Below are 15,429 nucleotides of genomic sequence, written 5' to 3' on the forward strand. Positions count from 1 at the left end.
CTTAGATAAGTAATTTGCCCAGAGTCACAGTGCTAACAAATGGCATAGTTATGTTTTATTTCTGTACTATTCTGAGTTCAAATGTCCTTGTCAACTGCATCCACAGTCCTAATGTTTTGGTCCTAGGACCCCTATTTTTAAAAAATAATAAGAATCCCTAAAAGCTTTAGTTTCTGTGCTTTATATATCCCAACATTTACTATATAAAAAATTAAAATTGAGGAAATATTAAGAAGCATATACTCTACTAGCCAGCAGAGAGAAAACATCATTACATACTTGGAAAACTCCACTGTGCACTTTGAGGAGATGAGACTGAAAAAGACATATAATGTCCTCATATCAATTATCGAAATATTTTTGACCTAGTAGATTTCCTGAAAAAGTTTCTGGGACTCTAAGGGGTTCATGAACTACATTGTGATACCGCTTAACTACATTATACTCTGCTTTAATTGACAGTACCAATTAAAGATTAATCAAAGATTTGTTTGAACTTTTATGCAGTGAAAGAAGGAGTCTTATACTTCTAACTTTTGACAGACACACTCATAATACTTGTGATTAAATATGAAGTATCCATGTATACATAAGTCCTATTAGTAAAACTTTTAATTAGGGTTAAAGAGTCAAAAAATTGTAACTGGACTATACTTCAACTGCCTAATTTTATGGTTGAAACTAAAGTCCAAATGGCATAAATTACCTGTATAAGATCTTACAATCCATCAATACTAGATTTGCAATTGAACTTGAGCTTCCCAACTCATACATATACACTCTTTTTAATTAAAATTAAAATTATTTGTTTGAAACAAGTTGTCCCAAATTTCTTTGTAATAAGTATTACCACCTGTGAAAGAGAATGGGCTTGTATTTATTCATAGATGTACTTCCTTTATTAATTGATCTTCTGTATTGTATCTGTCTGTTCACTTGTTTGTCCATCTACTACAAGATCAATGAAATGTTTTGCATCAGGAGTGTTTCCTAACCTTGCTCTACTCTAGTTTCCTCATCATGAAAAAGGAATAGTAATAGTACCTATCTTTTTCAGTTTGTAAATTTTAGTGAGTTATATCTTAGAATAGTTTTTGATATGTAGGGTATTTAATAAGTGCTAGATTTTATTATTAGTATCTTAAACATCTAAAAGATACTTCTATCCATAAGACACTCAATAAATATCCTGGAAGTTATGAAAGAATAAAAGGTTGATTCTCAAGCAATGGAGAGCTAACAAGGTATTTTTAGTGCATACTACCCTGGCTCAGAAGCAGAGACATTACTTTGCCAACAAAGGTCCGTCTAGTCAAGGCTATGGTTTTTCCTGTGGTCATGTATGGATGTGAGAGTTGGACTGTGAAGAAAGCTAAGCGCCGAAGAATTGATGCTTTTGAACTGTGGTGTTGGAGAAGACTCTTGAGAGTCCCTTGGACTGCAAGGAGATCCAACCAGTCCATTCTAAAGGAGATTGGTCCTGGGTGTTCTATGGAAGGAATGATGCCAAAGCTGAAACTCCAGTACTTTGGCCACCTCATGTGAAGAGTTGACTCATTAGAAAAGACTCTGATGCTGGGAGGGATTTCGGGCAGTAGGAGAAGGGGACAACAGAGGATGAAATGGCTGGATGGCATCACTGACTCAATGGACGTGAGTTTGAGTGAACTCCGGGAGTTGGTAATGGACAGGGAGTCCTGGCGTGCTGCAATTCATGGGGTTGCAAAGAGTCGGACATGACTGAGCAACTGAACTGAACTGAACTGAACCCTGGCTCAGATGGAGACTATATGGAGAATGGTATGTTGAAAAAAGGCATAGCATCTTATGAATGTAAGTACATCTTTTAAGTTAAATTTATAAGCAGTATCTCTGTAAATGTTTTCTGTGAAGACCTAGTAGGTACTGGAAAAATGTGCATTGAAAAACTGAGCAAATTCTGCCTTGTTATTGACTTCAACTATTTGGTCTTTAGAAATTTATTTAAATATAAATGCATATATAAATTTACATGGAAATTTATTTACATCTATGTATACATATATGTATGGATCGTTCTTGGTAGCTCAGTGGTAAAGTATCCACCTGCAATTCAGGAAACACATGTTCAATCTCTGGGTCAGGAAGTTCCCCTAGAGAAGGCAATGGCAACCCACTCCAATATTCTTGCCTGGGAAATCCCATGGACAGAGAAGCCTGGAGGGCTACAGTGCATTGGGTCACAAAAGAGTCGGACACAGCTTTATATATATGTACATATATATAAACTGGATTATCTAATAATGGGCATGATTTTTTACTTTTACCTACAGGGCATTCAATATAATACAGTTTTTGTTTTCTTACATATCTTGACTTTGGGGACTGAGCTGAAAAAGATAATATCTTTTGCCAATGAGGAACAAATAACACTATTAGGTAATATGGAACATTTACAAAGACAGTTTGTTAGTAATGCACTCAAAATGATATTTTTCAGAGGGTCTTGGGTATTAGGATGACAGATACTCATTCAGTCCTCGTGGGTCAGGTTATCCTTGGAAACAGGAAAATGTGAACAATTTTATGATAGTAAATGTGAAAGTTTACATAAAGTGGGAAATTCTAAAAAAACAGGAAAAATTAAACAACTGCACTCAAATACATTAATCAGCTTTAAAACAAAATGAAATAAAGTCCTGAATGAGCCTCTTACTCTAAAAAGGCCCAGGTCCAGAGAGTTTAACCAGTGAAGTTTTCTGTTACTACTTTTTAATTAAATCTGCAACTGATAACTGACACTATATACGGGGGAGGAGGGGGGGCGGGTTCCAGAAAATAGGTAAACGGGCCACATACCAAACTTTCTACATGTCTTAAGAAAATATCAAAATTGAACAAGAACATAATAAGAAAAATGTGTTTTCATAGATCAAAATCACTTGAGATGAAGTCACATTATTAATAAGTAGTATCCAACATCACATTTAAAAGACATATTCTGACTCTGTAGGATTTAGCCCTTAGAAAAGTTGATTAACATATTATCATTTTAATAGAATTAATAAAATCCATCACCCATTCATGATAAAACCTCTTAGCCAGGTAAAAATGGAAGAAATTATCCTTAATCTGATAAAAATTTACTAAAATCATACAGTAAATTATATTTAAAGTCCTAGAAATCTTATGATCAATATAACAATCAGGTAGGACAGGATGCCCTCCATTCATTATTGTACTGATAATTCTAGGCAATGCTACACCAAAAAAAAAACCCAAACATTCTCTGACGTAAATCATATCAGTGTTACCTTAGGTCAGTTTCCCAAGGCAATAGAAATATAAGCAAAAATAAACACATGGGACTTAACCAAACTTATAATCTTTTGCACAGTAAATAAAACTATAAACAAAATGAAGACAACCTATGGACTGTGAGAAAATATGCAAATTAAATGCTGATAAAGGCCTAATTTCAAAAAGATACAAATAGTTCATACAATTAAGCAACAAAAATCAAACAACCTAATCAAAAAATGGGTAGATGACCTAAACAGACATTTCTCCAAAGAAGACATGCAGATGGCCAATAGTCACATGAAGAGACGCTCATCATTGCAAATTATTAGAAAAATGCAAATCAAAACTACAGTGAGGTACCACCTCACAGTGCTCAGGATAGTATCATTAAAAAATCTACAAATAACAAAATGCTGGAGAGGGTTTGGAGAAAAAGGAACCCTCATACACTGTTGGTGGGAATGTAAATTGGTACAGCCACTATGCAGACAAGTATGGAGGTTCCTTAAAAAACTAAAAATAAAGACACCATGCTGCTGCTGCTAAGTTGCTTCAGTCGTGTCTGACTCTGTGTGACCCCATAGACGGCAGCCCACCAGGCTCCCCCGTCTCTGGGATTCTCCAGGCAAGAACACTGCAGTGGGTTGCCATTTCCTTCTCCAATGCATGAAAGTGAAAAGTGAAAATGAAGTCGCTTAGTTGTGCCCGACTCTTAGCGACCCCATGGGCTGCAGCCTACCAGGCTCTCCCATCCACGGGATTCTCCAGGCAGGAGTACTGGAGTGGATGGCCATTGCCTTCTCCGAAAGCTACCATATGATCCAGCAATTCCATTCTTGGGCATATATCCAGACAAAACCATAACTCAAAAAAATACATGCATCACTATAACAGCACTACTTATAGTAGCCAAGACACAGAAGCAACCTAAATATAAACTGACAGATGAATAGACAAAGAAGATGTGGTATATATAGACAATGAAATATTACTCAACCATAAAAAGAATGAAATAATGCCATTTGCAGCAACATGGATGGACCTAGAGATTAGCATACTAAGTAAAAGAAAAAAATACCATATAATATCACTGATATATGGAATCTAAAATACAACACAAATGAACTTATCTACGAAATAGAAATAGACTCACAAACACAGAGAACAGACCTGTGGTTGCTGAGGGTGAGGGCAATAGGATAAGGATGGATTGGGAATTTGGGACTAGCAGATGCAAACTATTAAATTTAGAATGGATAAACAAGAAGGTCCTACTGTGTAGTACAGAAACTATATTCAATATCCTGTGATAAACCATAATGGAAAAGAATATGAAAAATAATGTGTGTGTGTATATATATGTATATATGTATGTATGTATATATATATATATATACATATATATATATATATATATAACTGAATCACTGCTATACAACAGGAATGAACAAAACATCATGAATCAAGAATTTCAATATTCATCATGGAATATACCTTCTTTCTTTGAATCCTTGGATTCAAAGGAGTCCAAGACACACTGTTATTTTATGTATCCCCAAGAAAGAAAAAAATGCTTCCAATTGAATGAAGATACAAGGCTCTTTTATCACTTAAAATTTTTGTCTTATACATGTGGAAAGATACCTTGAGACTTGCATTTTTTGTTGTTGTTGAAAGAGGAAGAGTGAAAAAGTTGGCTTAAAGCTCAACATTCAGAAAACTAAGATCATGGCATCTGGTCCCATCACTTCATGGCAAATAGATGGGGAAACAGTGGAAACTGTCAGACTTTATTTTTCTGGGCTCCAAAATCACTGCAGATGGTGACTGCAGCCATGAAATTAAAAGACGCTTATTCCTTGGAAGGAAAGTTATGACCAACCTAGATAACATAGTGAAAAGCAGAGACATTTACTTTGCCAACAAAGGTCCATCTAGTTAAGGCTATGGTTTTTCCAGCGGTCATGGAATGTGAGAGTTGGACTATAAAGAAAACTGAGCACCAAAGAATTGATGCTTTTGAACTGTGGTGTTGGAGAAGACTCTTGAGTGTCCCTTGGACTGCAAGGAGATCCAACCAGTCCATTCTGAAGGAGATCAGCCCTGGGATTTCTTTGGAAGGACTGATGCCAAAGCTGAAACTCCAATACTTTGGCCACCTCATGCGAAGAGTTGACTCATTGGAAAAGACCCTGATGCTGGGAGGGATTGGGGGCAGGAGAAGGGGATGACAGAGGATGAGATGGTTGGATGGCATCACCGACTCAATGGACATGAGTCTGAGTGAACTCCAGGAGTTGGTGATGGACAGGGAGGCCTGGCGTGTTGCGATTCACAGGGTCGCAAAGAGTCAAACACGACTGAGCGACTGAACTAAACTGAGGCTCTTATGTCTTTCTGTGTATACAATAAATAACTTCATTTTAATGCTAAATTATAGTGTAATCTTTTTTTTTTTTGGTTCTTCATTTTTATTTAACCCAAAATAGCTAATGACAAAAACACTTAAAAAATATCCCCAACACTTGACTATTCAGTCATTTTTGGTTGATGACACTTGATTATTCAGTCCTTACTTGCTTCCATATGTATTAACACATCTAGCATAAATACATCACCAAGAGTTTGCAGCAAGCTTTAAATCTGGATGTTCAGAGCCTAGTCAAAAACCATGATTTACTTATTAGTTTTGAATTTAAATACTTTTCTCCCACACAGAAGCTTATTAATCTAATAATCATAAATAAGCTAGCTATTAATTAGTTTCAAGGAAATGCCCAAAGACAGCACACATATACAGGCTGCATATATGCTTTTATTCTTTATTAGTCAAAATCTGAATGTCTGTAAGATGTACAGTGGAGGTGCATCATAAACCCATTTAATTTATATTAATTCAATGTATGAGGTCAGTGAAAAGGAAATGATATGCAAAAAGGAAAATAACAATCAATCTGGCAATTATACCACCTATTCAATGAATGGATGCCCTTGAGTAAACTGAGATGAGTGTTGTCAATCTGGTGTTCCCTCAGCTACTGTCAGTTCACATGTACCTTTTATAGGGCAAGCATCTTGCAAGGGTAAGTATAATTCTAGCATTTAAAGGTATGTATTTCTTCTATAAAATAGTCCCTAAACAAGCACCAACAACTTTAATTGGTCTTCAACTGAAGAAACAGTTCTCTCTTCCAACATGGGAGGAAAAACTGGCTGTCGTGGATGGAGACTTCCGATATGGCACCATTCTAAAGGGCTTTCAAGGTCAGTCTTGATACCCCAGTCTACCTTATGGGCCGACGTTGGAAGTAACTCCCTGCATATGATGCAACTCCACTGTAATGCAAATTAAAATGCCGAGATTTTTTAAATGCCCTAGTATGGTCAGTATAATTTCATTTCCAGTTTAGTTCCTTCCTCACATTTAGCAGTGTGTTTCTGTAATGCTCTCCTGGTGCCAGCATTTCAGAATGTTATCTATCACTGGCTGAGAAAACTCTCACGATGAAAAGATTAGTGTGTCATAGAATCTGAACAAAAAAAATCTACCAAAGCTGATCAGTCTCATAACGATTCAGGGTAAGATTTTCAATTAGCAAATGGTGTGATTGAAGTGGAGAGTAACTGTTCTGCTACACTTGGAGGTCCCAAAGATGTTCTTTAGTCTTCTTTTCTGGGATTTCTAAATTGACAGCTACATTCTACTTCTTAAACATTTGGCCTTAACCTCAGCACCACCCCGATTTGGTTTCTATTTTAAAAGTACCATTCCAATGGAAATGTTCCTGCTCCGAATTAAGCTGGGACTGTGAATTTTACCACTAGCAAGGGAGAGCCGTTATGTCAGAGTTTAGGTTAATCTGGTAGGTATCAATTTCCTTGACTACAACTTCAAAACCTGCTTCAGCTTCTTCTAGCCATGGAGGATTTCTACCTGCGTTGTAGATGAGGGTAAAATATCCCATGGAGAACTCCTTCAGTAACCATATTTGGAAAATCGCTGGCTACAAGCAAGATGTATGGATCCCTGAGAACAGCAGCACCGGCTGGTGGAACAGTTCGCTTTACTCTTCAGACTCTGTCTCATCAAAAGATCCACAACTCTCTGTCTTTGGTAGAGAGGGCAAATGTTGAACATTTACGGAATCAAGAAATAGTTTGGGAAGTTCTTCATTTTCCAAAATGACAGCCTATAAATAGTTTTCAAACCTTGTCATCAGTGCTCCAACATTTGGGACTCAGTTCCAAACATGTTTAGAAGAAATTTCTGGGGTTTTAATACCTTTCTTAAGCTTTTTGTACAGGGCATGAAATTTGCTGTACCTTTTTTCAACAAAATGTTTTCTTCCATTCATTAGCACTTCTATCTTAAACACTGTGTATCCCCGCTCCAGGTCACTCTCCTTGTAGCAAAAGGATGGGATGTAGACCTTCACGGTTGCACCAGCCAGCTGATGGAGGGCCCATAGTATAATCTTTGTGAAGACATTTTAAGTGGCAATTAAATGCTACGTGTGTAGTACCGGCAGTGTAGGTAACTCAACCGAAGTGACAGGAGTGTGAATGGCATTGATTAAGTTCATCCAGACCCAGGAAATGACAAGTAGGTAATAACTGCCACTTACATTGATGGTAAGACTTAGATGCATGTGGTTTCAGAGAGAGATGGAGAAATGTGAAAAAATGTTCATCATAAAAATCAATGAGCTTTCTGTTCTTTGTTTTCCGAGTAGCCTTCCTGAATAGAAGAGTGCTGCCTGCAACGCGGGAGACCTGGGTTTGATCCCTGGGTTGGGAAGATCCCCTGGAGAAGGGAAAGGCTACCCAGTCCAGTACTCTGGCCTGGAGAATTCCATGGACTGTACAGTCCATGGAGTTGCAATGAGTCAGACATGACTGAGTGACTTTCACTTTATCCTATGGTAAAAACCAGTGCATAACTTATAGTCCATTTATTTTAGAAAAGCGAACTGATTTGTTTTTGGTGACAATAATGGGACCAGAAAGCTAAAGCTGGCCTACTTAAAGGGCAGTCCAAACACACTGCCACTTTGGCTATAGTGCAACCAGCAACGGCACGAAATGAAAACCAGACTGGGAACTCACAAATGAGGCTGGTAACAAATGGACTACATTAGGACTTTTGTTGTGCATACAAAGCAGTGCAGAAAGACATATCTGACTACTACATTCAGTGCTGCTGCTTTCAAAGTTATTTGTAGCATATAGTCTATGTACTTTTCATCCTTTTCATAAATAGTTTCTCAAAGGGTTAAGACAGTGAGTACATGCTATAGGGTAAGCACTTTTCAAGTGCTTTATGTATATTAATCCTTAAAGCAATCTCATGAGATAGCACTGCTATTATCCTCATTTTCAGATAAGGAAATGGATGTAAAGTTGAAGCAAATAGTCCATGGTCATATAATTATGATTGTCTATGGCAGAAAGTAAAGAAGAACTAAAGAGCCTGATGAAAGTAAAAGAGGAGAATGAAAAAGTTGGCTTCAAGCTCAACATTCAGGAAACTAAGATCATGGCATCTGGTCCCATCACTTCATGGCAAATAGATGGGGAAACAGCAGCAGACTATTTTTTTGGGCTCCAAAATCATTGCACATGGTGACTGCAGCCATGAAATAAAAAGATGTTTGCTCCTTGGAAGACAAGTTATGACCAACATAGACAGCATATTAAAAAGCAGAGACATTACTTTGCCAACAAAGGCTCATCTTATCAAAGCTATAGTTTTTCCAGTAGCCATGTATGGATGTGAGAGTTGGACGATAAAGAAAGCTGAGTGCTGAGGAATTGATGCTTTTGAACTGTGGTGTTGGAGAAGACTCTTGAGAGTCCCTTGGATTGCAAGGATATCCAACCAGTCCATCCTAAAGGATGGACTGAATATTCATTAGAAGGACTGATGCTGAAGTTGAAGCTTCAATACTTTGGCCACCTGATGGAAAGAACTGACTCATTTGAAAAGACCCTGATTGAAGGCAGGAGGAGAAGGGGACAACAGAGGATGAGATGGTTGGATGGCATCACCGACTCAATGGACATGAGTTTAAGCAAGCTCCAGGAGTTGGTGATGGACAGGGAAGCCTGGCGTGCTGCAGTCCATGGGGTATCAAAGAGTCGGACATGACTGAGCAACTGAACTGAACTGATATAATTATAGGAGGCAGAACCAGGATTTGAGGGGAGGCATTCTGACTATACAGTCCAGGCTCATAACCCTGAATATACCCCCATTAGTCCCACCAGATTTCAGAAGGTGGAAGCCAATCTACACTACTTCTCTATAAAGAAAGGGTCTCACTTCTTCCTTCCAGGGACCCAGAAAGACTTCCTCTGCTCTCTGACCTGTTTACTGCTCTGTTTTATGAGGAATCAGAAGAATCTCAAGAGGAATCAAGGGGAATAGAAAGATTCGAAATAACACAGCTTTTAAAATAAACACAACTCCAATGGTCTGCATGCAAGTCAGGAAAAGCAGATGTTATAAGACTAAACAATGATAACACTTGAGGCTAAGAAAAGATACTGCAAAGATAGGTCATCTTCCAAAATTCACATATGCCAGGCCCCAAGGGGTTAACTGTTATCAACGACCAGAGCCCAGGCAGTCTGGGCTTCCCAGGCGGCACTAGCGGTAAAGAACCTGCCTATTGATGCAGGAGACATAAGAGATGAGGGTTTGATCCCGGGGTCGGGAAGATCCCCCGGAGAAGGGAATGGCAACCCACTCCAATATTCTTGACTGGAGAACCCCATGGACAGAGAAGTCTGGTGGGCTGCGGTCCATAGGACTGCAAAGAGTCAGACACGACTAAAGCTACTTAGCAGGCACGCAGCATGCAGGCAGTTTAGGCAGATGCTGGTGGTATACTTAAGCAGTTGTGACATGATTGTGTTGTTGCTTTGAAAACATTTTAGTATAATAGGATTTAAAATTTCCCCTTTTCTTTGGATTTTTCAGTTCATATTGGCATTAAATTAAAGCATTAAGTCAACTAGCTTAGTGCAAAGCAAATTATGTCAGGTTCAGCATTGAAGGCTTCACTATGGAATATCTATTGACTCAAGCTTATTAACTTGTAAATCCTCCTGTTTTAGATTATGATCTATTGATTATCTGCTTTTATTTGCGCTTTAAATGAATAAACAAAAAGAAATGATCACGGTTTAGTCATTACACCTTAAGAGAAAACGTACTTAAGCTAAGCATACTTAATTAAAAATAAAAACAACTTATATTTGTTCTGAGAGCTAGAAGTTGTGGTTCTTATTTTCATTGAGGCAAGTCAAAGATTGTTTTTAGACCATTGGACAAAACAGAAAAAAAAAAGTTTCTCATGAGGATAGATGGTGTGGTATGAGTTTGGCATCTTAAATGCATTATTAAAATTATTCTGCAATCTATTACTTTGCTTGCCCTGTTTTAGCAAAAAAACAAAAATGGTCTCTTTAATGCAAGAAGAAATTCTCTGAGAAGCCCTGTGACTAATGTCTGGGGAATGAGGTAAGCTCTGAGAGCCGAGGTCCTTTAATAAAAATAAAAGCAGTTAACTTAGAGTTAGAAGACCGCTCTGTCACTCATACTAGAGGGGACATTTGGCAAATTACCTACTTTTTATGAGTCTTGGTTTCTAACAGTTAATATATCTCTCATGGACTTTTGTAAGGATTAAACTGGATGACCTTCTGAAACATCCTGGTACATAGTCGTTGTTCAGTCACTAAGTCATGTCCAACTCTTCGTGACCTCATGAACTGCAGTGCACCAGGCTTCCCTGTCCTTCACTATCTCCCGGAGCTTGCTCAGAACTTCTTCAGTGTCCACTGAGTCAGTGATGCCATCCAACCACCTCATCCTCTGTCACTCCCTTCTCCTCTTGCCCTCAAGCTTTCCCAGCTGTTGCTGCTGTTAAGTCACTTCAGTTGTGTCCGATTCTGTGTGACCCCATAGATGGCAGCCCACCAGGCTCCCCCGTCCCTGGGATTCTCCAGGCAAGAACACTGGAGTGGGTTGCCATTTCCTTCTCCAATGCAGGAAAGTGAAAAGTGAAAGTGAAGTCGCTCAGTCGTGTCCGACTCTTAGCAATCCAATGGACCACAGCCTACCAGGCTCCTCTGTCCATGGGTTTTTCCGGGCAAGAGTACTGGAGTTGGGTGCCATTGCCTTCTCCGACTTTCCCAGCATCAGGGCCTTTTCCAGTGAGTTGTCTCTTCAAACTCAGGTGGCCAAAGTATTGGAGCTTCAGCTTCAGCATCAGTCCTTCCAATGAATATTCAGGTTTGATAGTTGATTTCCTTTAGGATTGACTTGCCTGACTTCCTTGCTGTCTAAGGGACTCTCGAGAGTCTTATCCAGCACCACAGTTCAAAAACATCAACTTTTTAGGTGCTCAGCCTTCTTTATGGTCCAGCTCACACATCCACACATGACTACTGGAAAGATCACAGCCTTGACTATATGGACCTTTTTCAGCAAAGTGATGATTCTGCTTTTTAATACACTCCCTAGGTTTGTAACAGCTTTTCTTCCAAGGAAAAGCATCTTTTAATTTTGTGGCTGCAGTCACCATTCGGAGTGATTTGGGAGCTCAAGAAAATGAAATATGACATTGTTTCAAGTTTTTCCCCATTTATTTGCCATGAAGTGATGGGACCTGTTGCCATGATCTTCATTTGTTGAATGCTGAGTTTTAAGTCAGCTTTTTCACTCTCTTCTTTCACCTTCAACAAGAGGTTCTTTAGTTCCTCTTCGCTTTCTGCCATTGAAGTGGTATCAGCTGCATATCTGAGGTTGTTTATATTTATTTCTCCTGACAGTCTTGATTCCAGTTTATGAGTCATCCAGCCCAACATTTTGCATGATGTACTCTGCATATAAGTTAAATAAGCAGGGTGACAATATATAGCCTTGATGTACTCCTTTCCCAATTTTGAACCAGTGTGTTTTTCCATGTCCAGTTCTAACTGTTGCTTCTTGTCCTACATACAGGTTTCTCAGGAGGCAAGTAAGGTGGTCTGGTATTCCCATCTCTTTAAGAATTTTCCAAGTTTGTTGTGATCCACACAGTCAAAGGCTTTAGTGTAATGAAGCAGAAGTAGATTTTTTTTTTTTTTAATTCTCTTGCTTTTTCTATGATCCAATCAGTGCTGGCAATTTGATCTCTGGTTTCTCTGCCTTTTCTAAATCCAGCTGGTACATCTGGAAGTTCTTGGTTCACATACTGCTGAAGCCTAGCTCGAAAGATGTTGAGCATAATCTTGCTAGCATGTGAAATGAGAATAATTGTACAGTAATTTGAACATTTTTGGCATTGCCTTCTTTTGGGAATGGAATGAAAACCGACCTTTTCCAGTCTTGTAGCCACTGCTGAGTTTTCCAAATTTGCTGGCATATTAAGTGCAGTACTTTAATGGCATCATCTTTTAGGATTTGAAATATCTCAACTGGAATTCCATCACCTCCACTAGCTTTGTTCATAATGATTCTTCCTAAGGCCCACTTGACTTCACAATCCAGGATGTCTGCCTCTAGTTAAGTAATCACACCCATCATGGTTACCTGGGTCATTAAGACCTTTTTTTGTATAGTTCTTCTGTGTATTCTTGCCACTTCTACTTAATCTCTTCTGCTTCTGTTAGGTCTTTGCCATTTCTGACCTTTATTGTGCCCATCTTTGCATGAAATGTTCCCTTGGTATCTCTTTTATTAAAGAAAACTCTAGTCTTTGCATTCTATTGTTTTCTTCTATTTCTTGCATTGTTCACCGAAGAAGGCTTTCTTAACTCTCCTTGCTATTCTTTGGAACTCTGCATTCAGTTGGGTATGTTTTTCCCTTTCTTCTTTGTCTTGCCCCCTTTTTTTTTTTTTTTCCTCAGCTATTTGTAAAGCCTCCTCAGATAACCATTTTGCCTTGCTGCATTTCTTTTTTCTTGAGGATAGCTTTTGTCACCACCTCCTGTACAATGTTGGGAACCTTTCTCCATAGTCCTTCAGGACCTCTGTCTACCAGATCTAATTGTTGAATCTATTCATCACCTCCACTTTATAATCGTAAGGGATTTGATTTAGGTCATACCTGAATGGCCTAGTGGTTTTCCCTACATTCTTCAATTTGAGTGAGCCTGAATTTTGCAATAATGAGCTCAAGATCTGTGCCATAGTCTGATCCAGGTCTTGTTTTTGCTACCTTTATAGAGCTTCTCCATCTTTGGCTACAAAGAATATAATCAATCTGATTTTGTTACTGACCATCTGGTGATGTCCATGTATACAGTTGTCTCTTGTGCTGCTAAAAGAAGGTGTTTGCTATGACCATTGCATTCTCTTGCCAAAACTCCATTAGCCTTTGCCCTGCTTCATTTTCTACTCCAAGGCCAAACTTGCCTTTATGCCAAGTATCTCTTGACTTCTTAGTTTTGTATCCCAGTCCTCTATGAAGAAAAGTACATACACACACACACACACACATACATATTTAGTGTTAGTTCTAGGAGTTCTTGTAGGTCCTCACAGAATCATTCTTCATGTTCTTCAGCATTACTGGTAGGGGCATAGACTTGGATTACTGTGATGTTGAATAGTTTGCCTTGGAAACGAACTGAGATCATTCTGTCATTTTTGAGATTGCACCCAAATACTGCATTTAGGACTCTTTTGTTGACTATGAGGGCTACACCATTTCTTCTAAGGGATTCTTGCCCACAGTAGTAGATACAATGGTCATCTGAGTTAAATTCACCCATTCCTGGCCATTTTAGTTCAGATTCCTAAAATGTCAGTGTTCACTCTTGCCATCTCCTATTTGACCACTTCCAATTTGCCTTGATTCATGGACCTAACATTCCAGGTTTCTAATATTGTTCTTTAGAGCATCGGGCTTTACTTTCACCACTAGACACAACCACAGCTGGGTGTCGTTTCTGCTTTGGCTCAGGCTCTTCATTCTTTCTGCAGCTATTCCTCCACCCTTCCCCAGTAGTATATTGGACATCTACTGACCTGGGGGGCTCATCTTTCAGTGTCATATCTTTCTGCCTTTTCATACTGTTCATGGGGTTCAGTAAAAGTGCTCAGATCCTTGCTATCAGAAGCAGCTAAGGAAATGATTTGATTTCAAAGGGCACCTGTTTTTTATAATTGAAGTACACTTGATTTATTTATAAATTTGATTTTATGCTTTGTTTAAAGATCTTACCAACGAAAAATGCTGTGATAGGTTTATGGCCTGAGAGTCAAATCCACGGTCAAATACCGATTGAGCATCTACTTTTTCTAACATGGTGCTAAGCACTAAAGGGAGTGGAAAAGAAGTAGAAAATGTTCAAATCTTAGATTTCAGGTACTGCAACTCATTAGGAATGCAAAACTCACATTCAAGAAAGCACTGTAAAAACACATGGAAACTAGCACTAAAGAAGTTATTATGTGCTTAAATTAAGCAATGAGAAAAAAACTCCACAGCATGGAAAGAGCTTTAAATAGCAATAGACAGGAAATGTACTAGGTATACATGATAGAAGAGTAGTCATTGTATTATCCAATGTAAGATTTCAGCAAACTAAAACAAATTTAAAATTTCTAGAATCTTAAGAGTCAGAAGAGCATTTACAGTTAGCTATTTGACCATCACATCTGATGCAGAAATCCCAGAAGACTGGGGGTAGAAAGGTACAAGGAGAGGCTTCCTTGCAAACATAATGAGACTAAAGATCAATTTGTAAAAGCTTTATTTACTATAACTAAGACTCTGGAATCTGCTAATTTAGAAGAAGAATGATTCTATAACACCTTCATTGAATTGAAGGCAGAAAATTGTTGCCTGTTACTTCGATTACCTTCTTCCAGGCTAATGTAAGATCACTGCAAGTTTATGGAGGCAAGACCACCAAGAACTCAGATCGTTCAGGAATGAGTTTGGTTGTGCTCATCAGCCAAATAACCCCAATTTGTTAGGGATATAAGAAAGCGAAGTCATAAATACCACAACTGGCCTCATGACCTATTATAGAAATAAAGTCTATAGACTGTACTCTGTGTTGTGTATATAAATATTCATTCTCTTCTTTTCACCCAATATTGTATACCTGGTGTTTTCAGGTGGTTACACTTACTATTTAATTTTTGGG

At 38.4% G+C, this 15,429-nt stretch overlaps 1 protein-coding gene and 1 pseudogene across 1 annotated transcript in view; both read right to left on the reverse strand.

Moving 5' to 3' along the window:
* USH2A (usherin) overlaps positions 1–15,429 on the reverse strand; it is a 1,013,951-nt gene that overhangs the window by 92,550 nt on the left and 905,972 nt on the right. The gene's annotated exons all lie outside the window — the stretch shown is intronic.
* LOC129653496 (sorting nexin-24-like) lies at positions 7,213–14,582 on the reverse strand (annotated as a pseudogene).

The sequence above is a fragment of the Bubalus kerabau genome, chromosome 5 (genome assembly GCF_029407905.1).
Source record: "Bubalus kerabau isolate K-KA32 ecotype Philippines breed swamp buffalo chromosome 5, PCC_UOA_SB_1v2, whole genome shotgun sequence".
NCBI lineage: Eukaryota > Metazoa > Chordata > Mammalia > Artiodactyla > Bovidae > Bubalus > Bubalus kerabau.